This window comes from Balaenoptera borealis (genome assembly GCF_965194805.1).
Source record: "Balaenoptera borealis genome assembly, chromosome: 8".
Classification (NCBI taxonomy): Eukaryota; Metazoa; Chordata; class Mammalia; order Artiodactyla; family Balaenopteridae; genus Balaenoptera; species Balaenoptera borealis.
The window spans coordinates 13384494-13405142 of record NC_138865.1 but is presented as its reverse complement, the minus strand read 5'-3'; the positions used below and the strand labels follow the sequence as shown (position 1 = coordinate 13405142).

General features: G+C 42.6%; 1 long non-coding RNA gene across 1 annotated transcript in view; it reads left to right on the top strand.

Annotated features, from left to right (window-relative positions):
* The window catches only part of LOC309633710, a 156445-nt gene that overhangs the window by 65088 nt on the left and 70708 nt on the right, over window positions 1–20649 (top strand). The window contains exon 3 of the long non-coding RNA XR_014247677.1: window positions 15044–15191. This is a non-coding gene — a long non-coding RNA (uncharacterized lncRNA). The remainder of the gene's footprint in view (window positions 1–15043; window positions 15192–20649) is intronic.

Sequence of the window (20649 nt, the reverse complement as noted above, 5' to 3'; positions counted from 1 at the left end):
CAGAATAGAGGTTCCATTAAGGAAGACAGGAGACAAGGAAAGGTATGGTAGTGAAGACAGATGAATAACATAGTTACGTTCACGTAAACGAGTTGTGTGGTACAGATGATTTCAAGTCTCAGAAGTAAGACTTTCCAGCAAATCTAGTTAGTAGGAAGCTGTTAGTGATCTTTGAAGCTGTGGGGGATTGAACTGCTCCAGAATTCACAGAAATTCCTTGTCTTCCTTCACAGCTCCCCATTCCCCTAGGTCCACCCCAGTGCTGTCCAGTCTGGTCCTATAGCCACTAGTGTGCTCTATACTCTAAGCTAAATCCCAGGCAGAATGGTGCTACCAGACTGTTTTCAGCTATTCCATCATCGAGGTCCTAATTTGCAAACTGTTTGAACACATTCACAATGCTAACTTCAAAACATCCCATTTGTGAATCAAAAGAACAAAATTTTTTGCAGTCTGCTGCAGTTCTTCTCAAACCAAACATTCAGCGCAAAAAAAAAGTAGAAGAGAGGATTTGAAACCACCATAGCGCACAGCGAATAAGGAAGAGGCACCCTTTGCCTGCCATATTGAGAATACTTACATGCTGTAAAGAATAGAGGGAAGGAGAAAGCCGAGCCGTCCCCTTTCCCTCCCACACTTGGGCTTTCATGCTCTCTCCAACTGTCTGCTTTTGGCTACTGTGGCAGGAAGCAACCTTTGCCGAGGCAAGTGCCTGAAAATAGAACCGGAGGCAAAGAACTGATTCCCTGAAACCAGGAATCTCAGGAATCTTTATTCATCTCCATCATTATCATGTATCTGCATTTCCACCGGGATAAAACACAGAATGTACCTACCATGAAGTTAAGCAAATATATCACACCATCGGTGATAATTACAGGAATGTTTTTTTCTCAGAGGAATTTTTTTCTTAGAGAATTTTTGTCTGCAGGACAAAAGCCCTGCCCTGTTAAAGCTTGTTGCAGGTCCTAAAGCCCTAACTGTTTTGTGTTCTGCTGACCTTCCCTGGTGGGAGTCAGGGCAATAGCTCAGGTACGTGCGTCTCCATGAAAACTCTCAACTTCCTGATCTTACTCTTAGGGGTGTCTGGAACGGCTGTGTTAATAGGTATTTTCCTCTGCATCAGTCCCTGCCTCAAATAGCTGTGACTGAAACAGAATTGCACCATGAGTCAGCTAAAAAGAATGCAGAGAAGCCAGGGCCTCTGCAGTGATTTGGATACATCTAACTCACGATCTTAGAGTGACATCTAGAGTTGACAAGGTGAAGATCAGCTATTCCCTGATGATGGCGCCGACACTGTGTTAATACTCATAATGACTACAGTTGGGTCACTTTACACGTGTGATACATGAATTGTAATCTATAACATCAGTGTGCAATAAATGTCACCTTTCCCCTGCTAAATCCAAAATAATTTGATGTGATTCACCATCCCTTCAGATTGTCAGAAAAATTCTATTTCCGTCATTATATGAGTTCTCTCTGTACAGCTCTCAAACCTATTGTTTGAGAAGGTCTCAAGAGATCTTAAATAATACAGGACATTAAGGAAAGTGCCCCCCCCCATTTTTTCAGCCCAAATAGGCCATCTCTGATTTGCTCATTATCCAGGATACAGATAGACAAGTGTTTGAACCCCACCTCTGTCAGCTGGGCAAGATACTTAATCTCCCTAAATCTCAATTTCCTTTTCCATTGTGGAAGGAAACTCAAAATGGAATCAGTATTGCTAAGAGAGGTCTCTAAAATGGAGCCAAGAGGCCATCGAGGAAGGTGACTTATGCACTTAGCCTGGGTGGAATCTGACTTTTGGACCGCTTATTGTCCTAATGAAGGCATCCAGAACATCTGCCAGAAACTCGGACCCTTACCCTAAAATAACCCGTGAGAGCCTATCTACTTATTGGACCCCTACCCTAAAACAACTCATGATTCCTTAAGGACAAATATTTCCTCACTCACCTCAGAGTCAACCACAGTTCTCGCAAGAAACTTTTAACAGCCTCTTGGCTTTTTGTCTTTAAAAGCCCCTGACTCTTTCTCTCCCCCGGAACACACTTTCCTTGCCTCCCAAATTGCAATTCTTAAGACCCCAAATAAGGTATTTTCTTACTTGTCACTTTCTGCATAACTCTTCGGTTGACACCATAAAATCACGCGATCTGGGACTTCCCTGGTGGTGCAGTGGTTAAGAATCCACCTGCCAATGCAGGGGACACGGTTCGAGTCCTGGTCCAGGAAGATCCCACATGCCGTGGAACAACTAAACCCGTGCATCACAACTACTGAGCCCACACACCTAGAGCTTGTGCTCCACAACAAGAGAAGCCACCGCAGTGAGAAGCCCATGCACCGCAACAAAGAGTAGCCCCCGCTCGCCACAACTAGAGAAAGCCCGCGTGCAGCAACGAAGACCCAATGTAGCCAAAAATAAATAAATAAATGTATTTAAAAAAAAATTACTCGATCTACTTCGTGTGAGGATTAAATGAGGTAAATGGGAGAGAAGTCCATGCCTGACATAGAGTGGATGTTCAGAGGCCTTTTCTTTCCACATTTCCTTTCAGAAAACCGCTGACTCCAGTCACGATACGCTTATTTGTTCTTACTTGGTCCCCAGCATTCTACTGCTTGATCAAACTCCAGACAGGCCCCATCCTCGAGCATTGTCCTCAGAAGCCTCGGTTCAGCCTGAATCCCCCCACCCTCACTGTCTAATCACCTCAACATCTGATCAGCTTCCTCACCCTCTACCATCTGGCCTGCCTTCAGTAAGAATCCTGTTAGGTCAGTTTAGCAAAGAATTACTCTACCCCTTAGCAATTTTCCATCCACCGGCCCCTTCCCTTACTCCCACCTACAGTTCCCGTCTCTAAAGCCCCGCTTTTCCTTGTTATATCTGGAGCTGAGCCCAATCTCTCTCCCCGACTGCAAAACCCCGTTGCGGTAGTCCCTACACCAATGGCGACAGTCCTAAATAAAGTCTGCCTTACCGTTTTCACAAGAATCAAAATAATTTTTTCTTTAACAGCAGCCAAGAGAGAAAAGTCACAGCGCACATTCTTGACATACAAAAGAGTCAACTTTAACCTCAAAACAATCACAATTCTGTATCTAAAATTCTGCTGTATCATTTCTTTCCTGGAATCCTGGAACTCCACACATCTGTAGCGATCTTGTGAAAAATGAGAACCCAGGGGAAATTGCCTTAAATCTGCGGGATGCCTGGTAACTAGAGATGACTGGGAGATATAAATGACTGTGAAGCAGGAATCTGTGATTATTTCTGCCTCCAGGTGATGTAGTCAATACTAAATGAGCTTCCCTCATCTAGAAAATGTGGGTCTTGCACTGGAGCAGACATCTCAGTAAATCACAAAGACACCACCAGCAGGCACAAGCAAGTTGTGTTTTTTTGGTTTTTTTTTTTTTTGGTTTTTTTTTAAATTTTTATAGCTACTTTATTTATTTATTTATTTATTTATTTTTGGCTGTGTTGGGTCTTCGTTTCTGTGCGAGGGCTTTCTCTAGTTGCGGCAAGCGGGGGCCACTCTTCATCGCGGTGCGCGGGCCTTTCACTATCGCGGCCCCTCCTGTTGCGGGGCACAGGCTCCAGACGCGCAGGCTCAGTAGTTGTGGCTCACGGGCCCAGCTGCTCCGTGGCATGTGGGATCTTCCCAGACCAGGGCTCGAACCCGTGTGCCCTGCATTAGCAAGCAGATTCTCAACCACTGCGCCACCAGGGAAGCCCGCAAGTTGTTTTTTAAAAGGGCTTATCTATCTCCATCAAAGCCAGTTGCCTTCTTCTCTTTTCTGACAATCCGATCCGAACAAGTTCTGACACCACAAGTCCTTTTACAAACGCGGGAAACAATGAAAATGACAAATGAGTTGTATCAAAACGGGAGCTGTGGCGGGTAAAGAGTCGGGGAAACACTCTCCATCTCACGTCACAATCTTCTCTCACACCTAACTCTTCCTGACTCTTTCCTCTATAAGAAAATTAATTCTTTGACAGAGGACTACAGATATTTTAGCCAGGGAGATTATTTGAAATCTGTCATACATTGGGCTGACACGGACCATGTGGATGCCCACAGCCATCATATCAGGACCAATTAATTATATACTGTATTATATTGTTTGCTAATTGTTACATGTGATCTTTTCATTAGGCTTAAAAGATCATGTTTTCTGTATCTCATAACATCCATAATACCTACACAACACTAGGTACACAATAGGTGTCCGGTACTTGTTGACTGATTAAGTCCCATGTTGGAAACATTGTACATGGAAAGGGGAGCCATATATAGCACATCTGTGTAAAAAAAAAAAAAGCCCCATGAAGGCAGGGCAGGAACACCAGCCTGTAGTCTGATCGTGGGGCCTTTGTCTTCCACAGCTTCTAGCATGAAGCTGGGTATATAATAGCTTTTCGATAGATGCTCGCTTAATTGAACTTCTGCCACAGGTGATATGAAAATGGGAATGACAATTCAGGTTTTTCACATTTCTTAACTGTTCTTTATTTCTTCTGAAAATTGGTCTGAGAAAAGAATTCATTTGCTGCCCCAAATAACCCCAAAAAGCAGTATGTCAAATTATCCACCTTGAACTCTGAAGAAAGGAGCTGTAAAAGAAATTTAAGTGAATGTAAGTGAATTCTTTCAATAGACTTAACAACAGCCTCAGGAGAAAGAAAAGTCACAGCTAATATGCGTACTGTTTACGGGGAAGTTTTGGCAATAAGAGAGAAGCGTGCATAATCAGAAAAGAAAAGCATCCCATACAGCTCCTTAACCAGCAAACTAGAACTGTTCCAAGTGTGTTCAGCACCCAGGGTTGTCACACTCTCTGCATGTTCCTTTTTCCTCCTGATCCATTTACTCAGTGGTTAGTTAGGATATAAATTTAGTTGCTATAACAAAGACTCCCACAATAAAAAACAGCCTGAACCAGATTAAAGTTTCTCTTTCATGTAAAACACTAGGTAGGTCCTCCAGGGCAGATACAGTGTTTCCATAATCATAAGAGTCCCAGGCTGTTTCTATTATATTTTTCTGCCATCCTCAACTTGAGGTGTTCATCTCCTATCCCAATATGGCTGCTCTGACTCCTGCCATCACAACTGTACTCCAGCCAGTGGAAACAGGGGAGGAGGAAGTTGAAAATATGCCCCTTTCTTTTGAGGGCATGACATAGCAATTTCTCATATCAGTTCCTCCAGAATGCAGTCAATGTTCTCTCCTAGCACAAAGAGGGCTTGAAAGGCAGACTGTATTCTGGGCAGCTCTGTTCACAGTTAAAATTCACAAGTTCTGTTATCAAAGGGAGAGGGTGAGAATGGATACTGGGGGAAAATCAGCAGTCTTTGCCCTATTACGTCAATTGTTTAGTAATCTCTCGGCTTTTTCTGGGTGACACAGAACAGTGTTTGAGGAAGTAAAGCACCTGGGAATCATGACCCAAATGTGAACATGAGATGCTCAATATCAATGTTTCAAAAGATGTCTCCCATGCAACATTAGTTCCACGGGACAGAGTGGAGAAAAAGTGGAGGTCAAATAATTTTGAGAAATGTTATAACTCCATTCTTTCCTGGAGATATGTGGATGCATTCTCATTTTACAGACTCTGAGAAAACAGTTTAACTTTGTTTAATCCAGTGTTCTCCAGACTTATTTGACTGTGAGACAAAAATCCCACGGAATTAGTGTGCTGCAAAATATACATTGAAGGATAGATTTAATTTCGTCCTCCAAACTGGGAGCAACTTTATTAGCAGGAAACATGACTGTTTATTATAAGAATTAAAAATCACAACTATAAGCTCTTATTTCCAAAATAAAACAAGCCCTCAGACAAAGAATAATAAGGTGTTTCTGAGTCTCTTGCTTTGTGTGTGTGTGGATGTGTGTGTGTTACTTTTTCACTCATTTTATCCCACAAAGGTAGCAGGTACAAAAGTTTTAGTAAAAATATAAGAGAAAAACTTGCAAAAACTCTATTGATTGGTTAAATTCTTCCAAGAATTGGGAAATTTCCCCAGTAATATGTGAATGAAACATCTGAGCCCATGTCACAATATAGTCTATAGGAGAACAGCTTGAAAATCCATAGGGTTTTTTTTTTTTTGGCTGCCATAAGTCTTAGCTGTGGCACTCAGGATATTCGTTGAGGCATGCGGGCTCTTCATTGTGGTGCTTGGGCTTCTCTCTAGTTGTGGCACGCAGGCTTAGTCGCCCTGTAGTATGTGGGATTTTAGTTCCCCAACCAGGGATCAAACCTGTGTCCCCTGCATTGGAAGGTGGATTCTTTACCACTGGGCCACCAGGGAAGTCCCTAAAATACATAGGCTTTTAAGACACAATTTCTGCTTTCAAACACATGTAACCTATTTGGGGAGCAATGACTTACCCACAAAATACAGCAGGTTTGAAGATGTTTTTCCATGTGCTGGTACTTCACATTTGTACCTATTTCCAATTGGCTCTTGCTTCTCAAAAAAAAAAGTTTTAAATAATAACAGTCCATGGGCTTCCCTGGTGGCGCAGTGGTTGAGAATCTGCCTGCTAATGAAGGGGACACGGGTTCGAGCCCTGGTCTGGGAAGATCCCACATGCCGCGGAACAACTAGGCCCGTAAACCACAACTACTGAGCCTGTGCGTCTGGAGCCTGTGCTCCGCAACAAGAGAGGCCGTGACAGTGAGAGGCCCGCGCACCGCGATGAAGAGTGGCCCCCACTTGCCACAACTAGAGAAAGCCCTCGCACAGAAACGAAGACCCAACACAGCCCAAAAAATAAATAAATAAATAAATAATAATTAAAGGTGCTAATAATTTAAAAAAATAATAATAATAACAGCCCACTTTGCTAAGGCATTAGATAGAGACAGTAATTTCACATAGTGATACAGAGGCTGACCCATGTGACCCCCATTTTCAAAAGTCAGATCACATGGGCCCTGGCCCATCCCTAGTTTTTGAGATCTGTTGGTAACTGTTCCCATTAAATGGCTCCGTCACTATAAGATGGTTAATTTGAGTGAATATTTTCCTTTCTTATAAAACAATTTTGGAGGTAACCTAGGTGAGGTGGATGACTCAAGTTCCAATACCATTTGTGTTCTGGTTTTTTTTTTTTGAGAGATCCCTTTCACGCTCATGGCTTCAACATTTATCTATACTAATGTCAAGTCTGTTATTTCCAGCTCAAATCTCCCCCCTGAGCTCCAGATTGTTTTCAGTTCAGATACCAAACAAGAATGGTATATATCACTTATATGTGAAATCTAAAAGAAAACTCAAATTCATAGATACAGAGATCAGATTGGTGGTTGTCAGAGGTGGAGGGTGGTAGGTGGGTAAAATGGATGGAGGGGATCAAGAGGTAAAAAACTTCCAGTTCTAAGATAAGTCCTGGGGATGTAATGCACAGCATGGTGATGATAGTTAACAATAGTGTATTGCATTTTTGAAAGATGCTAAAAGAGTAGATCTTAAGTGCTCATCACAGGAAAAAAGATTTGTAACTGTGGACGGCGATGTATGTTAACTAAACTTATTGTGGTGATCATTTTGTAATATATACATAGAGAAAATCAATATGTTGTACACCTAGAACTAATATGATGTTGTAAGTCAATTATATCTCAATTTTTAAAATAAAAAACATTTAATTTAATATCTCAGAAAAGTCATCTCCCATGTAAAACTTTGTTTCCATAAATAACATCAGTAAATTCATCTGTTGATACTGTTTTAAAAAAAAAAGAAGAATGATACTACGGGGCTTCTCTGGTGGCGCAGTGGTTGAGAATCTGCCTGCCAATGCAGGGAACACGGGTTCGAGCCCTGGTCTGGGAAGATCCCACATGCCGCGGAGCAACTAAGCCCGTGAGCCACAATTACTGAGCCTGCGCGTCTGGAGCCTGTGCTCCGCAACAAGAGAGGCCGCGATAGTGAGAGAACCGCGCACCGCGATGAAGAGTGGCCCCCGCTTGCCGCAACTAGAGAAAGCCCTCGCACAGAAACGAAGACCCAACACAGCCATAAATAAATAGATAGATAGATAGATAGATAGATAGATAGATAGATAGATAGATAGATAGATAGAATGATACCACGATCCACCCAGTTCCCTTAGCCATAAACTTGAATGTCACCCAAGACCCTCTCCTATCCCTTAATAAGCATTGTTGATTCTTCCTATAAACCTCTCAAATACACCCCTTATCCTACAACTCTTCTTGGCACTGCCCAAGTTCAGGTACTCATCATCTCTTGCTTGAACGGTTACAATAACTTCGCTTTTAATCTCTCTGCCTATAATCTTCACCTTGTCTGATTTATCCTCCAATCCAGATTACCCTTTCTAACACTTAAATCTTAAATTCCTTCTCTACATTTTAATAGCTTCCATCTCTTACAAGCAGCAATTCTCAAGTTTAGTAAGGGTATATCTTCTTGTAAGTTAAAAAAAAAAAATTCCCATGTATTCATTTCCTAATGCTGCAAATTACCACAGTTACAATTACAAACTACCACAAACTTGATGGCTTAAAACAACACTAATTTATTATCTTACGGTTCTGGAGGACAGAAGTCTGAAGTTGGGTTTCTCTGGGCTAAAATCAAGGTGTCGGCAGAGCTGCCTTCCTTCCGGAGAGTCTAGGGAAGAATCTATTTCCTTGCCTTTTCCAGCTTCCGCATTCCTTGGCTTTTGGCCCCTTCTGTTTCCAAAGCCAGCAATGGCCGTATTCCTCATGCTGCCTCACTCTGGCCCACTGCTGTCATCACATTTCCTTCTCTGACTCTGACCCTCTTGCTTCTCTTTTTCATTTGTAAGCATCTTGTGGTTACATTGGACTCACCGGATAATTCAAGATAATCTCTCCATCTCAAGATCTTTAATGTAATCACGTCTGCAAAGTCCCTTTTGCCACATGTATTCGTTTGCTGGGGCTGCCATAACAAAAATGACACAAACTGGATGGCTTAAAACCAGGCCACCTCAAGTGCTTGCTTATTTTAAAGACTAAACAAGGGCTTCCCTGGTGGCAGAGTGGTTAAGAATCCGCCTGCCAATGCAGGGGACATGGGTTCGATCCCTGGTCTGGGAAGATCCCACATGCCGTGGAGCAACTAAGCCCGTGTGCCACAACTACCGAGCCTGTGCTCTAGAGCTCTCAAGCCACAACTACTGAAGTCCACGCGCTTAGAGCCTGTGCTCCGCAACAAGAGAAGCCACCACAATGAGAAGCCCATGCACCACAACAAAGAGTAGCCCCCGCTCACCGCAGCTAGAGAAAGCCTGCGCACAGCAACGAAGCAGCCAAAAAAAAAAAAAAAAAGACTAAACAAGGTAATTCATGACTTAGTAGTGCCAAACACACAGTATATACTCAATAAATGACAGCAGATTAAAATATTTAAATGAAAATTTAAAACTAGAGTAATATGCTCTGATTCCCTACTTTATATTTGATTTAATCTGTTCTTTGGGAGTGCTTTAGTACAAGCATTGGGTTGGCATAGAAGAGAAAGAGGAGAAATCTGAACCTTAAAAAAAAAAAAAAAACCTTAAAGAGAAAGTGTAGGTTTTCTTTCATCAGTTTTGGCCTGAGAAAGTGAAAAGCGGATTGAGACCTTCAAGATGGCGGAGGAGTAAGACGCGGAGATCACCTTCCTCCCCACAGATACATCAGAAATACATGTACATGTGGAACAACTCCTACAGAACACCTACTGAGCGCTGGCAGAAGCCCTCAGACCTCCCAAAAGGTAAGAAACTCCCCACGTACCTGGGGAGGGCAAAAGAAAAAAGGAAAAACAGAGACAAAGAATAGGGACGGGACCTGCCCCAGTGGGAAGAAGCCATGAAGGAGGAAAAGTTTCCACACACTAGAAGCCCCTTTGCGGGCAGAGACTGCGGGGGGCAGAGGGGGGAAGCTTCGGAGCCACGGAGGAGAGCGCAGCCACAGGGGTGCGGAGGGCAAAGCAGAGAGGTTCCCGCACGGAGGCTCGGCGCCGAGCAGCACTCACCAGCCCGAGAGGCTTGTCTGCTCAGCCGCCGGGGCGGGCGGGGCTGGGAGCTGAGGCTCGGGCTTCGGTCGGATCGCAGGGAGAGGAGTGGGGTTGGCGGCGTGAACACAGCCTGAAGGGGTTAATGCACCACAGCTAGCCGGGAGGGAGTCCGGGAAAAAGTCTGCAGCTGCCGAAGAGGCCAGAGACTTTTTCTTGCCTCTTTGTTTCCTGGTGCGCGAGGAGAGGGGATTCAGAGCGCCGCCTAAACGAGCTCCACAGACGGGCGCGAGCCGCGGCTCTCAGCGCGGACCCCAGAGACGGGCGTGAGACGCTAAGGCTGCTGCTGCCGCCACCAAGAAGCCTGTGTGCGAGCACAGGTCACTCTCCACACCGCCCCTCCCGGGAGCCTGTGCAGCCTGCCACTGCCGGGGTCCCGGGATCCAGGGACAACTTACCCGGGAAAACGCACGGCGCGCCTCAGGCTGCTGCAACGTCACGCCAGCCTCTGCCGCCGCAGGCTCGCCCCGCATCCGTGCCCCTCCCTCCCCCCTGGCCTGAGTGAGCCAGAGCCCCGGAAGCAGCTGCTCCTTTAACCCCGTTCTGTCTGGGCGGGAACAGACGCCCTCAGGCGGCCTACACACAGAGGCGGGGCCAAATCCAAAGCTGAATCCCAGGAGCTGTGCGAACAAAGAAGAGAAAGGGAAATCTCTCCATGCAGCCTCAGGAGCAGCGGATTAAATCTCCACAATCAACTTGATGTACCTGCATCTGTGGAATACCTGAATAGACAGCGAATCATCCCAAAATTGAGGCGGTGGACTTTGGGAGCAACTGTAGACGTGGGGCTTTCTGTATTTGACTGACTGGTTTCTGGTTTTATGTTTATCTTAATTTAGTATTTAGAGTTTACTATCATTGGTAGATTTGTTTATAGATTTGGTTGCTCTCTTCCTCTTTTTTTTTTTATATATAGATAGATTTTTTTTCCTTTTTCTCTTTTTGTGAGTGTGTATGTGTATGCTTCTGTGTGTGATTTTGTCTGTATAGCTTTGCTTTTACCCTTTGTCCTAGGATTCTGTCTGTCCATTTTGTTTGTTTGTTTGTTTTTTAGTATTGTTTTTAGCACTTGTTATCATTGGTGGATTTGTTTTTTGGTCTGGTTACTCTCTTCTTTATTTTTTCTTTTTTTTAATTACTTTACAATTTTTTTATTTTTAATATTTTTTTATTTTAATAAATTTATTACTTTTTATTTTTTCATTCTTTCTTTTTTTCCTCCCTTTTCTTCTGAGCCATGTGGCTGACAGGGTCTTTGTGCTCCAGCCAGGTGTCAGGCCTGTGCCTCTGAGGTGGGAGAGCCAAGTTCAGGACATTGGTCCACCAGAGACCTCCCAGCTCCACGTAATATCAAACAGCAAAAGCTCTCCCAGAGATCTCCATCTCAACGCTAAGACCCAACTCCACTCAACAACAGCAATTGCCAGACTCATCAAGAAAAAAGGGAGAAAACTCAAATCGATAGAATTAGAAATGAAAAAGGAGAAGTAACAACTGACACTGCAGAAATACAAAGGATCATGAGAGATTACTACAAGCAACTATATGTCAATAAAATGGACAACCTGGAAGAAATGGACAAATTCTAAGAAAAACGCAACCTTCCCAGACTGAACCAGGAAGAAATAGAAAATATAAACAGACCAATCACAAGCATTGAAATTGAGACTGTGATTTAAAATCTTCCAACAAACAAAAGCCCAGGACCAGATGGCTTCACAGGCGAATTCTATCAAACATTTAGAGAAGAGCTAACACCTATGCTTCTCAAACTCTTCCAAAATATAGCAGAGTGAGGAACACTCCCAAACTCATGCTACGAGGCCACCATCACCCTGATACCAAAACCAGACAAAGATGTCACAAAGAAAGAAAACTACAGGCCAATATCACTGATAAACATAGATGCAAAAATCCTCACAAAATACTAGCAAACAGAATCCAACGGCACATTAAAAGGATCATACACCATGATCAAGTGGGGTTTATCCCAGGAATGCAAGGATTCTTCGATATACGCAAATCATTCAATGCGATAAACCATATTAACAAATTGAAGGAGAAAAACCATATGATCATCTCAATAGATGCAGAAAAAGCTTTCGACAAAATTCAACACCCATTTATGATAAAAACCCTCCAGAAAGTAGGCATAGAGGGAACTTACCTCAATATAATAAAGCCATATATGACAAACCCACAGCCAACATCGTTCTCAATGGTGAAAAACTGAAACCATTTCCACTAAGATCAGGAACAAGACATGGTGGTCCACTCTCACCACTATCATTCAACATAGTTTTGGAAGTTTTAGCCACAGCAATCAGAGAAGAAAAAGAAATAAAAGGAATCCAAATCATAAAAGAAGAAGTAAAGCTGTCACTGTTTGCAGATGACATGATACTATACATAGAGAATCCTAAAGATGCTACCAGAAAACTACTAGAGCTAATCAATGAATTTGGTAAAGTAGCAGGTTACAAAATTAGTGCACAGAAATCTCTTGCATTCCTATACACTAATGATGACAAATCTGAAAAAGAAATTAAGGAAACACTCCCATTTATCATTGCAACAAAAAGAATAAAATACCTAGGAATAAACCTACCTAAGAAGACAAAAGACCTGTATGCAGAAAACTATAAGACACTGATGAAAGAAATTAAAGATGATACAAACAGATGGAGAGATATACCATGTTCTTGTATTGGAAGAATCAGCAATGTGAAAATGACTATAATACCCAAAGCAATCGACAGGTTCAATGCAATCCCTATCAAATGACCAATGGGCATTTTTCACAGAACTAGAAGAAAAAAATTCACAATTTGTATGGAAACACAAAAGACCCCAAATAGCCAAAGCAATCTTGAAAAAGAAAAATGGAGCTGGAGGAATCAGACTCCCTGACTTCAGACTATACTACAAAGCTATAGTAATCAAGACAGTATGGTACAGGCACAAAAACAGAAATATAGATCAATGGAACAGGATAGAAAGCCCAGAGATAAACCCATGCACATATGGTTACCTTATCTTTGATAAAGGAGGCAAGAATATACAGTGGAGAAAAGACAGCCTCTTAAATAAGTGGTGCTGGGAAAACTGGACAGCTACATGTAAAGAATGAAATTAGAACACTCCCTAACCCCATACACAAAAATAAACTCAAAATGGATTAAAGACTTAAATGTAAGGCCAGACACTATCAAACTCTTAGAGGAAAACACAGGCAGAACACTCCATGACATAAATCACAGCAAGATCCTTTTTGACCCACCTCCTAGAGAAATGGAAATAAAAACTAAAAGAAACAAATGGGACCTAATGAAACTTAAAAGCTTTTGCACAGCAAAGGAAACCATAAACAAGACGAAAAGACAACCCTCAGAATGGGAGAAAATATTTGCAAATGAAGCAACTGACAAAGGATTAATCTCCAAAATTTACCTGCAGCTCATGCAGCTCAGTATCAAAAAAGCAAACAACCCAATCCAAAAATGGGCAGAAGACCTAAACAGACATTTCTCCAAAGATATACAGATTGCCAAGAAACACATGAAAGGGTGCTCAACATCACTAATCATTAGAGAAATGCAAGTCAAAACTACAATGAGGTATCACCTCACACCAGTCAGAATGGCCATCATCAAAAAATCTACAAACAATAAATGCTGGAGAGGGTGTGGAGAAAAGGGAACCCTCTTGCACTGTTGGTGGGAGTGTAAATTGATACAGCCACTATGGAGAACAGTATGGAGGTTCCTCAAAAAACTAAAAATAGAACTACGATACAACCCAGCAATCCCACTACTGGGCATATACCCTGTGAAAACCATAATTCACAAAGAGTCATGTACCACAGTGTTCATTGCAGCTCTATTTACAATAGCCTGGACATGGAAGCAACCTAAGTGTCCATCGACAGATGAATGGGTATAGAAGATGTGGCACATATATACAATGGAATATTACTCAGCCATAAAAAGAAATGAAATTGAGTTATTTGTAGTGAGGTGGATGGACCTAGAGACTGTCATACAGAGTGAAATAAGTCAGAAAGAGAAAAACAAATACCGTATGCTAACACATATATATAGAATCTAAAAAAAAAAAAAAAAATTCTGAAAAACCCAGGGGCAGAACAGGAATAAAGAAGCAGACGTAGAGAATGGACTTGAGGACACAGGGAGGGGGAAGGATAACCTGGGATGAAATGAGAGAGTGGCATGGACATATATACACTACGAAACGTAAAATAGATAGCTAGTGGGAAGCAGCCGCATAGCACAAGGAGATTAGCTCGGTGCTCTGTGACCACCTAGAGGGGTGGGATAGGGAGGATGGGAGGGAGATGCAAGAGGGAGGAGATATGGGGATATATGTATATCTATAGCTGATTCACTTTGTTATAAAGCAGAAACTAACTTACTAGTATAATTGTAAAGCAATTATACTCCAATAAAGATGTTAAAGAAAAAAAAGTGAAAAGCAACATAAAGAATATGAAAAAATAAGAATGACTTTTGGTGTGATGGAACAGTTCTGTATCTTGATTGTGGTGGTGGCTCCAAGGGTATGTGTTATCTATCAAAATTCATCAAGTTACGTACTTTAACTGGGTCCCATTTATTGTTTGTGAATTATTCCTCAACAAAAAGTGTTAACATCTACATAGTTGTGTCAATGATTTAAATTATTTAGATGCTTAAACACAATTATTTTCAGCATAATAAAAATTAATAAAAATAATTCTGGGCAAAAAACAAAAAATGGAATGCTACCGTGTCCATTAGGACTCTTTCCGTTGCAAGTGACTGAAATCCCAAGTCAAGCTGACTTGAGACAAAGGGATTTTATTGATTCAGGTAAATGAACCGTGATTTCAGGCATAGCTGATTACAGGCTCAGCTGACATAACCAGGATCTGGTTTCTCTCTGTTCTCTCTTTAGTCTAAACTGGATGTGGACCAAGTCACCAAAAGTCAATACCATTACACAATGCACTGGGGAGCCAGGAAGCACACAGTTGAACTTTCTTTATGGTGCTAGTTGGAACACAAAATCAAACAAGTAAACTGAAACTAAACCACTAAAAGAGGTAAGTAAATGTACTAAAATGGTTATCTCATGTTATGGGCTGAATTGTGTCCCCTCAAAATTCACATGTTGAATTCCTCACCGCCTGTACCTCAGAATGTGACTATTTGGAAACAAGGCCTTTAATGAGGTAACTAAGGTAAAATGAGGTTATATGAGTGAGTCCCAGTCCAACACGACTGGTGTCTTTATGAGAAGAGGAGATTAGGACACAGACACACACAGAGGGAAGGCCATGTGAGGACACAGGGAGAAGACAGCTGTCTACAAGCCAAGGAGAGAGGCCTCAGGAAAAACCAACCCTGCAGAATCTAGATCTCAGACTTCTAGTGTCTAGAATCATGGGAAAATAAATTTCTATCGTTTAAGTAACCCAGTCTGTGGTTCTTTACTATGGCAGCCCTAGCAAACTAATACCTTTAGCAAACTGGCCATTTGGCCAACGTGCTGCCAGTGCTCACCTCATGCCCAGATGGGGTCTCCCTTCTGGTGTCAAGATGGCTGCCAAAGACCCTGGGTACATCCTTCCTGGTTCACAGCCCAATTCCAGCTAGTCCTGACATTCATTCTAACTATAGGGCATAGAGCACGTGTGTCATGAAATAATATTTTGCATTTATATTAAAATTACTTTTTTTTAGTATTCTTTCAATGCACGCTTCTTTACTAAGCTTATTTTTTATTTTATTTTTTTTTTATTTGGCTGCATCGGGTCTTAACTGCAGCACACGGGATCTTCATTGTGGCTAGTGGGCTCTTCATTATGGCACGTGGGCTTCTCTCTAGTTGCGGTGTATGGGCTCAGTAGTTGCGGCGCTCAGGCTTAGTTGCCCCACAGCATGAGGGATCTTAGTTCCCTGAGCAGGGATCGAACCCAAGTCCCCTGAGTTGGAAGGTGGATCCTTAACCACTGAACCACCAGGGAAGTCCCCTATATTCAAATTACTTTGGTTTGGTTTTTGGTTTGTGCTTTCTTGTTGGTGACCTCCCCACCTATTTTATAAGGAAGAATTGACAGTCCACTTTTTGACTTTCAAAAGAGGCTCTCGGAACCCATGGACCATCGTTGTAAAGAGTGAAGCTTTTGCTTTGCCTGAGCCAGACATCATAGAAGGAAAGGATAAGGCTCTTTCCCTCTAAAGGCAAAGTTTGAAAGGAGTGGGGCATAACGTTTCTTTGGTAACCGTGAGCACCACGTGGAGAGGTGTGGAGTCAATGTCAAGGACAGCCAAACTCAGACAGGTGAACACCCTCAGTCCACAGCACCAGGAGGCTCAGGGCCGCTGTCTCAGAGACCACGGCCAGTCCAGGGGCGACCAGCATGGTACCTGTTAGGGGCAACCTTAGCAGTGCTGTCTTTCTTGCTCCAGGCAGAGAGGCCGCAGGGACTGCCAACTGTCTAACAAAAGTGGGACCTCTTAGAGCTTCGGATTTTGGCCAGCTCGTGCAAACTTTACTTTAAGGACAATGTCCATTTCGGTAATGTTTTAATCCCCCACCCCCACCCCCAGCCACCACCAAATACAGGTTGATCCCTTGAACACTCAGGGAAGGCAGAGATGTTAGTGACGGGAAGGTCCCAGAGCGCATACTTTTCTAAGGCTGAATAGAACTAGCTGGAGATTTCTACCCCAACATCCTCACACAGCAAATCCCTTTACAGGGATGCACCATTGGCCCAGGAACTACTGCAATGTCCTCATTAACTTGGGACTGGCTTTGTGCCCCACCAACCCTTTCCTCAGAACGGGGAGCAGATCTTCTAAGTGCAGGGGCCAAGGATGGGGGAATCCCCAATGCCAATGAGAGGCTGGTGACAGAACGAGGTAAATGACTACTTTAGCAGAAATGCAAGTTTAAGTGGCCAAAGCCACTGTGGTCCACTATACCCTGTAACCTCTTGTTCCTATACTTTAGATTTTCCCAGAGAAAGGAAACATTTTTCCCCCTCTCAGGTTCACACACACTGCCCAGGAGCTCTTGACCTTCCCTAAATCTTTGGTAAACAATTGCAGTCAGTGCACGGTAACAGCAGACCACAAATAAGATGCATTCCGATAGTGGGATAACAAGGTCAGAAAGGGTCAGTTTTATAAGGATTAACAGGAATTCGTACAAAGAAATGGAGTTAGCTATTTGTGTAAATATTTCCAGTGTGTCAACCCCATTAAATGATATTTTGCAAATATGACTAGGGAAATTAGTATGTCTCTCACAGATCTTCAAAATACCAAGAATGCCTGTCCCAAGTCTTGTCAAGAAGAAACAGATAAGATACATCATAGGTAGTGACTGGGAAAAGATATGAGGCCAGCTTGTGGGGTGCTGGTAATGTTCTGGTTTTGGATCTGGGTGTTAGTTATCAGATGTGTTCCATTTATGAAAAGTCATTGAGCCGTACATTATGATTGTGTCCTTTTCAGTATCTCAAAATAAATTTTAGAAAGAACTAGAGAGAGATAACCTTGTAAATTAAGCTACCATCCAATGTCTAAATATTTTGAAGAAGTCCCTCAAAGTTATAAACCTTTGGTCATTGGTAGGGAACATGGACACATAATAATTTCATAGTAGGAAAGTTTTAGGGTTTATCCAGGTCTTTGTATGGGAAAAACAGACTGACAGATTGAGTGGTCTGGTTATAGAGTAGTCTCTGCTCCTACAAGCAAGGACGATTCTCTTGGATTCCTCGCAAGCTAGGTGCTTTTCCAGCTTTGTCTGGTCAGGTGCTACAGTCCCCTGCTGGCCTTGGGCAGGGTCTGTTTCCCGGGCACTTTGATACCAGTGCGGCATTGCCCCAAGGGTTGGGTATAAGGCCTCTATGCCCTGGCAGCACAAAGCCACAGTCCTTCACCCAAAACCCTTGGGGCCAGATACGCTTCAGAACACAGATATTTTCAAATTTTAGAAAGGAAACAGTGCACATACTGTATATTCAGTCTGTAAACCCACCTTCTAGCAAAGTCTGGGGCTACACCATGCAACTAAACACACATTCTGCAGTGTAATTCATGAATATTCACATAAAGGACGATCAAAGGAGACTTTAAATAGCCTCACCTCAATTCATGGAAGTTCTGCTCCCTAATAAGTACAGAAACTGTTTTTGAAAGATTTGGGATTAGAGGCTGCAGATAAAGTAGTCTGGACCCATATATACTCACCATTTTTAATCAGTAAGTTAATATTCTGGATTTATAAATTTCTTATAACTGTGACTAGTGTGGATACATTTCTCAGAGTCAGATACTCTTCCACACACACCCCCAGGTAAATTGATAAAAATACAATAGCTAGAATCAGCAAACCCAAGAAAAATGTTGGACAGTGTGCCCTCTCCAATGAGTGGCCATCCTGGAAGGAGTGGGTGAAAACGGCCTGCCAGAACTTTCTCTGCAGCTTACCACAAGGCAACATTCATTTTTGGATAACATGCCCTGATCTAAGACTTTCCCTTTTACCTCTTTCCTAAAAATCGCCTAAGAGACCTCACTGGTCAAGTAAATATTTGTCTAATGGAAAAGTCATTCAATTCAATAAATTTAACAAGCGTGTGTATTAGGACTGTGTTATTTTAACCTACACAATTTTGATGCTCAAGGTGTGATCAAGTATGCTAAGAAAGAATCAATCTCAATTTTTCTGAAAACTTCAAATCTAAAACTGGGAGAGGGACTTCCCTGGCGGTCCAGTGGTTAAGGCTCTCTCTGTGCTTCCAATGCAGTGGACATGGGTTCGATCCCTGGTCAGGGAACTAAGATCCCACATGCCGCATGGCCAAAAATAAAAAAGGAAACTAAATAAATAAATAAAACCGGGAGAAGTTTTCTGCTCTTTTGTTCGAGGAGGATTTGGGAACTCAATTTGGAGGACCTTTTTTTTTTTTTTTTTTTTTTTTTTTAAATATTTATTTATTTATTTATTTATTTATGGCTGTGTTGGGTCTTCGTTTCTGTGCGAGGGCTTTCTCTAGTTGTGGCAAGCGGGGGCCACTCTTCATCGCGGTGCGCGGGCCTCTCACTATTGCAGCCTCTCTTGTTGTGGAGCACAGGCTCCAGACGCACAGGCTCAGTAGTTGTGGCTCATGGGCCCAGCTGCTCCGCGGCATGTGGGATCTTCCCAGACCAGGGCTCGAACCCGTGTCCCCTGCATTGGCAGGCGGATTCTCAACCACTGCGCCACCAGGGAAGCCCTGGAGGACCTTTTGGTTAAGAAGTAAAGCCCTGCCTGCTCAGAAATGGAAAGTTTGGGAATACATGGAGCCCTATTGCTGTGTTTTCATGTGTGCAGAATTGCATTTCTGCAGATTTTTATCAGGCTGGGTGGGAGGAGGCCCTGAAATGGAGAGAAGTTTTTTCCCTCTCTTTAGACCATAGGAAAAAACAACCCTGATGAGGTGGGCATGGTCAAGGCAACCCCACTGGGGAGGGTGCACTGGCCACAGTGCCTGGTGCCAGGCCAAGGGCTAAGGATAGAGCTGATCAGGAGAAGCCCCCACGGAGAGGCATGACCTGAGGACTCTGTCAGCAGTGATGTCCATTTAAGGTTGTTCTTTGGGTTTTGTTTTGTTTGGTTTTTTTTAAACATCTTTATTGGAGTATAATTGCTTTACAATGGTGTGTTAGTTTCTGCTGTATAACAAAGTGAATCAGCTATACATATACATATATCCCCATATCTCTTCCCTCTTGCGTCTCCCTCCCTCCCACCATCCCTATCCCACCCCTCTAGGTGGTCACAAAGCACCAAGCTGATCTCCCTGTGCTATCCGGCTGCTTCCCACTAGCTATCTATTTTACATTTGGTAGTGTATATATGTCCATGCCACTCTCTCACTTTGTCCCAGCTTACCCTTCCCCCTCCCCGTGTCCTCAAGTCCATTCTCTAGTAGGTCTGCGTCTTTATTCCCATCCTGCCCCTAGGTTCTTCATGACCTTTTTTTTTTTTTTTTTAGATTCCATATATATGTGTTAACATACAGTATTTCTTTTTCTCTTTCTGACTTACTTCACTCTGTATGACAGACTCTAGGTCCATCCACCTGACTACAAATAACTCAATTTTGTTTCTTTTTATGGCTGAGTAATATTCCATTGTATATATATGCCACATCTTCTTTATCCACTCATCTGTCGATGGACACATAGGTTGCTTCCATGTCCTGGCTATTGTAAATAGAGCTGCAGTGAACATTGTGGTACATGACTCTTTTTGGGTTTTGTTTTGTTTTTAATTTGGCTTTGGTCTTTTCAGATTAGTACTTCCCTTTAACTTGTTTTTGTTTGTTTGTTTTTTATTTTTTTTGCAAAGTTTGGTTAAACATTTTGGAAGAGAGCACTGAATCTGCAAAGAGAATAAATACAACCAGAAAAGAAAGTACTAAAAGAATCTAAAAAGAGTGGATATGTGTATATGTATAATTGATTCACTTTGCTGTATGCATGAAACTAACACAGCAT